The sequence below is a fragment of the Pongo pygmaeus genome, chromosome 16, assembly GCF_028885625.2.
Source record: "Pongo pygmaeus isolate AG05252 chromosome 16, NHGRI_mPonPyg2-v2.0_pri, whole genome shotgun sequence".
Taxonomy (NCBI): domain Eukaryota; kingdom Metazoa; phylum Chordata; class Mammalia; order Primates; family Hominidae; genus Pongo; species Pongo pygmaeus.
In genome coordinates, this window is record NC_072389.2 from 82,753,820 (window position 1) to 82,761,178 (window position 7,359).

A 7,359-nucleotide genomic window follows, 5' to 3' on the forward strand; every position below is an offset into this window, starting at 1 on the left:
GCCCTGAACACGCAAAGCAGATGGGGGGACTCCCTTCTGCTCCTTCCTGCCTTTGGTAGCTCCACCATGGAGAGAGGAGAGTCAGAGAGTCGAGAGAGAGAGAGAGAGAGGAGAGGAGAGAGAGAGAGTGAGTCAGAGGAGAGAGGACAGAGTCAGAGAGAGAGAGGAGAGAGACAGAGAGAGGGGAGAGAGACAGACAGAGAGAGGGGAGAGAGAGTCAGAGAGAGAGAGTCAGAGAGAAGGGAGTGAGGTCACCCCTGGAATTCCCCAGGACTGAGGACTAGATGAGACTCTCATGGCACCTCCTGCACGATGCCTGCCCCGCCACCTCTGGGGGATGGGCATCCCAGTCGGCTTCAACATCTCTAGTGACAGGGAGCTCATCATGCCCCGCAGAAGGCCAGGGTGGACCTGCGGCTTCCCCACCGGTCCTGGCTGCCAGGCTGGCAGCCAGCTGGCATACAGAGGCTCCCTCATGTGCCCAGGCCACTGTCAGATGCCACCATGGCAGAAATGAGGCTTTTCACCAAGCTCTGCTCTCAGAGGGCAAGGAGGGGCTGGTAGAAGGGGACTGCTCTGGTGTTTAACATGAATGCCCATCTTTATACCCTGATCTTTACTTGAGAAAAAATTGGATTCAGTTAAGCAAGCATGAGACCTGGTGAAGGCGGGGGAGGGAAAGTGCCCTCGGGTCGCTGCCTCAGTGCAGTGAGAGGGCTGTTCTCCCACCCAAGTGTTATTCAGGCTGGGGCCAGGCAGATGTGCAAAGGTACAGGCAGCCCCCAGGGTGCAGGTGCAGGACCCTGGAAGCAGGGCTCCAGAGCTGGGGACAGGCTAGCCGTCTGCTGAGCGTCACCCATCACTGCTTCCCACCAGAGGGGGTGTGGCAGACAGGGTGGGAAAAGGCTTTGGTTCTCTGAAAAAACTCAGTGATGCTTAAATCCTTCCTGAAATGCCATTTTCCCTCCTAAAGCTATCCTGCAAGAGCCGACCAAATGCCCACTCCTGCTCTCATACATCCAAGGTTTCCCAATAGAGATGTTTGGAGAGAAAAATGTCATCTGGTGCTTGGTCTTATACTCCCCTGAAGGCAAGAGAAGTCCGTGAATAAAGCCTTGTATGTGAAAATGCTGGCCTGGGCCAAAAACACTGCCCAGGACACACGTCTCAAGCCCCACCAGGTCCAGCTGGGTCCCAGACCTGTCAGGTGGTCCAAGTAATTCAACCAGGACATTCTGATGACTTCTGTGTGACCCACACTGTACCTGATGATTGGGGTGTGGTGCTAAGATAAAGGGGGCCCTCAAAGAGCTCACTCAGCCCAGGAGGACAGACAGGCACCCTCTAGACCCTGAGATGTGAGGCAGTAAGCGGGGTGAGTGGGCCCCGGAGGCCGGTGCAGGCCATCCAGCAGAGCGGAGGGTGGCTTGTCTGGGAAGTGGTGACTGGGCTGGAGAGCAATTCTGGAAGAACACAGGGAGCAGATGGGCAGGACTTGGTAACTTACAGGATGGTAGACGGGTGGGAAGACAGGAAAGTGAGGAGGTGAGGAGTGACTTCGGAGTCGAGACTTGAAGATGGGCTCCTCCCCAGGTGGAGGAGCTGCAGGGTAGTGGTGCAGGAACAAAGCCTGGGCGAGGGCTGGGAGAGGCAGGACAGCTTACCACTGGGTCAGGCCATGTGTGGGCAGGGAAGGGAAAGGAAAGAGTAAAAAGTTAGGTATCAATACTTAACTTATTCCTTGAAGATGCCTTGTCATCTTGATTGAACATTCTATTCCACTGCAAAGATTTTTTAAAAAACCTTTGGCCTAGATATTTATCATCATCTCTGACAGGTGCCGCAGTGTCTGTGGGCCCTGGAGGGTGATGGGTAACAAGTGTTAGATAACACAGTCTGTTCTCCAGTCGTTCGGGTGGCCAGAGAATAGAACTGAAAGCAACTCTTGGGTCACAATTTATGCCAGAGGGAGAATGCCCACAAATGAATCCAAGTCAGATTCACTGCCTCTGCAGCTTTCTCCATTCTCCCATCACCAGGCACCACCTCAGCTGCTGGGAACCAACTGCGTGGATGGATGGCCTTCCCAGCAGAGACGGTGCCAGATAAAGAGGGAGTTAGCGTGTAATTGGGTGTATAAATAACTGCAGCCTCTTCCTGACAGAGGGCCACTCAAAGACAGCAGGGAGCAGGAGGACAAGCATGGTCTCTGAATCAGAACATCAGGGCCTGAATCCAGGTTCACGCTTTCTTGGGTGGTCTTAGGCAAGTCACAATTTCTCTGGGCCTGTTTCAGCATCAGTAAGGTGGGTGCAATATGCCCCCATGCAAAATCCCCTAAGGTTCAAATTAAACAATGGTTAGATGTTACTTACCAGCAAGGGGTACCACTTTTAAGGAAAAGGCCCACAACCTCTGAATCTTGGCTACACTCAACAGCAGCTTTGAGCTTGGCATAATCCCCCTCGCTCAGCACGCCCTCTGGGACAGCTGTGGTTATGTCAGTGAATCCTTCGCAATGATGACGAAAAGCAGCAACTCACATTTGGCCAAACTGGAAGCACGTGCCACTAGTGTCCAACACCTAATTCCAACCACTCTCACAGCCTTTCCTAGGCCAAGAAACCTCAGCACAAGGGTCACCTGCTTGCCTTGGTCTGACTGTACCTGGGTGTCTGCCTATTTCTCCACCCCGGCATTTGAGCCAGCACAAGCCCAGGACAAGGTCACATCAGCAAGTGGGCTCGCTGCCCTCAGCACCCTCATGGGATTATCAAACTGTGCTCAGTAGAGCCCTCTTAGGGGCAAACGGGAGGAGAAAGGGGGCACCCACTCCACTTCGAGATCTACTTGGAGAGTTTACATATTGCACGTGCAGTGGTTCTCAACCCAGCTGCTCAACGGAGTCACCTGAGCAGATTTTCAAATGCTGATGTTTGGGTCCCACCTCAGACAAACTGAAACCAAATCCGTGCAAACTGGGCTTGCGCATAAATATTTGAAACATTCTCCTGGTGATTCTGATATGCAGCCGGAGCTGAGAAACCCCTGGCTAACAGGATCTTCAGCTAAACATTTTTAAAAGTTTGAAAAACAGTTATGGCACCATAGTGACTTATCTCAGGTGATAGTGCCCATTACTTGCCAGATGGTGGGATAACAAAGATCAGCAAGTAGGCCGCGCACGGTGGCTCACGCCTGTAGTCCCAGCACTTTGGGAGGCAGAGGCAGGCGGATCACGAGGTCAGGAGTTCGAGACTAGCCTGACCAACAGGGTGAAACCCCGTCTCTACTAAAAATACAAAAATTAGCCAGGCGTGGTGGTGCGTGCCTGTAATCCCAGCTATGTGGGAGGCTGAGGCAGGAGAACTGCTTGAACCCAGGAGGCGGAGGTTGCAGTAGGCCAAGATCATGCCACTGCACTCCAGCCTGGATGACAGGGCAAGACTCTGTCTCGGGGAAAAAAAAAAAAAAAAAGATCAGCAAGTCTCTTTTCTACCCTGTAATTTCTACATCTCTTACTTTCTTCATTGGATAAACTCAGGAGAGCAGGATTTATGTATAACTCAACTTCCCCACAACTAGCAATGCAGCAGCACCATTCTGGCAGAAACCATAGATAGGAGGTTTCTGCCAGGTCACTGTGTTACACCCTCAGGAGACCTCACAGACCTCACAGGCACTGCAATAGAAAGCCACGTGCAACACACAAGTTATTTTCAAGAACTGCAAGGATGTACCCAAAAAGCAGGTGCTGTTACACACCAACAACAACCAACTCGGGAATAAGTTAGGAAAACCATTGCATTCACAATAGCTACAGACATTAAGCTTCACAGAAAATTTCCTAAGTAAACTCTGTTAAGATCCAAAAGAAAAAAACCCATTAACCAATCAAACCGGGCAGAGGACAGAAGCAAAATTCAGAAGAAACAAATGGCTGAAACACCTTTAAAAGCATCCTGGCCCTAGCTAACAGTCAAATAAACACATATTTTCATCTCTCAGAATGGAAGAAAAGATGAAGGCTGATCACACCAAAAGTGTCGACAAGGGTGTAAAGAAATGCACATTTCATTCACTGCTGGTGGGAACAGAAACTGATATAATCTTTCTGGAGAGCAACCAGATGTATCCATGAAAATGTTTAAACGTGACTTTTTTTTTTTTTTTGAGACACAGTCTTGCTCTGTCGCCCAGGCTGAAGTGCAATGGCATAATCTCGGCTCACTGCAACCTCTGCCTCCCGGTTCAAGCGATTCTCCTGCCTCAGCCTCCCAAGTAGCTGGGATTACAGGTGCATGCCACCACGCCCTGCTAATTTTTTGTATTTTTAATAGAGATGGGTTTTACCATGTTGGCCAGGCTGCTTTTAAACTCCTGACCTCAAGTGATCCACCTGCCTCGACCTCCCAAAGTGCTATGATTACAGGCGTAAGCCACTGCAGCCAGCCAAACATGACTTTTCGATCCAGACTAACAAGAATCCACTCTTGGAGTTCATGTAAAAATACATGACACAGGGTGATGAAAGTGCTTTGAAACTAGATACAGGCAGTGGTTCCACAGCATGGTGAATGTACTCAAGGCAACTTGTTTACTTTAAAATCGTTAATTTTATGCCATGTGAATTTCATCTCAATAAAAATTGTTTTAATTTTAAAAATTGTAAATGACTGCTGTGTGTGTATAGAGATGGTCACTGTAGCGAGTAGTGGAGGCACTGGAGGCAGCCTGCAGGCCTGCCCTTTATACACTTTGGTTAATCATGGTACTAATGTACCCACACAGCTAACACAATGGAATGACAAATCCTACAGTTCGACATGGAAAGAGCATCAGACTATGTTGTGAAGACAGAAAGAGGACCTTGTAGGATAAAATTCCTATTAGCAAAAAGCAAAAAGCAAAAACCAAAACCCAATACCAAGTGTTTCTGTGTATGTAGAGTCTGCAAAGACACATGCCATTGCTGAACTGCTGAACTTGCTTCCCTGTGGGTAATTCTTTACAGATGTCTGTATTGTTTACATTTTTTAAAGCACCAATTACTTTTGTTTAAAAAAAATACACTTAAAAAAGGCAGTAAGACAAGCTCTGTCAATCTATAGGACAAGAAGCAAAGACACCCCAGCTGCAATAAGCACACCTAGTGCCAGGGACCAGGGCTCCCGGGACAAACACTGATCCAGGGCTGGCGCCCAAGGGGCCCGGAACATCTTGTTAGATCAGAAATTAGGGGAGTGCTTCCAAAAATGCTGGGATATAGGAGGAACTCGAAGGGGCTCTCACTGGCCAAGTCGGGAACTATCTGAGGAACTCTTCCCCCATCCCCAAAGGTCAATGATGAAGTAGACTGCTGAAAAAATGGGAATCCATAGTGGATATATGAAAATAAATGGAGGAGGAGGGATGACTGGCAAATGAGGAAGGAGTGCTGGGCTGCAGAAACATCGCTTGGCAGTCATCATAAAGATTCAATCAGGCCAGAATCAGCAACATTTGCTGAACCTGGCCGGGGATGCGGGGAGAGTCTCATGAGGAACAGGGTATGTACATGGAGACAGTGTGTCTCCAGAGATTTCTTATTAGTTGAAAAGAAAAAAACAGTAACTATGCTATGGAGAAAGTGGACACACCTCGACCAGGTGTGCCAGGTACTCATTTATTGCCTCTTAACTCCGAATTTCCCTGACCTTGCCCTTCCTTGTCACACTGAAGAGGGGGCTCTGCAAACTCCTTTATCCTTTGCCAGCCTGACCCACAGTGGGCTCTGAAGGGGCCCACAAGGCTAGAGGAGGAAGATGGCCTTTTTCTTTTGTCTCCTTTGGTCCTGCACGGGTCCCAGCAGCATTCCCCACCGTGGCGGCTCTCTGCTCCTGTGGCTTGGCGGGGGGCACCTCCAGTAAGTTGATTCTCCAGCATGGGACAGGCAGCATATCCCAGGCAACCACAGCCACTCCTCGGAGGTCTCTCCACCTTGGGGAACCTCCTCTGAGTTTCCAAGTTCCTTCTCTGTTTTCTCTTCCCTTAGCCCTAGGGGTGACGGCTGTTCTCTGCTAAGCTGCTTTAGAGCTCTTTTTTATCCCTTTTAGTAGTTAACTACCTTCTACACAGTTAACAATTATTTATATTAAAACCTTCCTGTTCACATTTCCTCCTCCTTGGACTAGATGATCAAAACGAACATCCCCACTGTGGGGCAGATGGGCATTGTGTGCCTCGAGATGCGATGCCCTGAGAGGTCGCGTGACGCAGGCAGTGGTTCAGCCACCTGGAATGCAAAACCAAATCTAATCACGAGGAAATCGCAGACAAACGCAGATAAGCAGCACCACCTAAAACGAACTGTATCCTTACAAACTGTTCCAATCATCACAGACAAAGCTATGGAAATGATCCGGATTAAAGAAGACCAAGGAGAGATGACAACTCAATTGATTACCTGATCCAGACCGGATCCAGCATCGCAGAGGGAAAGGTGCTATACAGGACACGATGCAGCCAATGGGAGTATGAGTGGTGAGGTATTCTATCAGTGTTAGATGGACGGAATTTGACAACTGTACTGCAGTCGTCAGAGAGTATCTTCTTCTTGGTAAGTACCCACTGAGGTATTAGGGGTAAAAGGCCATGACGGGTGTGGAGGCAGCGGGAGGGAGGGAGAGGGAGAGACAGGGGGTTGGGGCAAGGGAGAGAGAACACACACACATTTGAGAACACACAGGACAGATAGAATGGGACAAAATGTTAATAGGTATATCTGGGCAAAGGATATTTGAGCCTCATTTGTACAGTTCTTATTCTTGCAACTTTTCTGTAGGTTTGAAATCATTTCCAAGTAAAATCAACTTTTTTAAAAGAGGTCATGCGATATAGCAGTGGTCCTCAACTGGGGCTGTGTCCTGGACACACCCTAGAGCACCTTAGAAGCTCCGGGACCCAGGCATCTGTAGTTCTCAAAGTGCCCCGGTGCTTCCAACGTGCAGCCACGGGCGGGAAACACCAGCCTAGTGGGTGAGCTCACTCACTAAATTTCAGACATGACGAGCAGTGCTTTTGCTCTCTGAAGAACAAGCACTGGGTAATGCCAACACCTAGCCTCAGCTACATGGGGGAAGGGCAGAGACAAGATGTTGAATTTGCATGGCCCTGGCCAACACAGACAACATTCCCCTTCTAGTGGTTCCCAGGCAAGAGAAAAAGGCATTTCCAGGACAACTGTGCCAGGAATTAAACACAATTTAAAACTGGCAGGAGCTGGAATGGTTTCCCAGACCTCAGAGCTACCTCCCCACCTCCATCTTTTTAGTCTCACTGGTAATATGGCCAGTCTGGGTCCAGCTGGCAGAGCACATG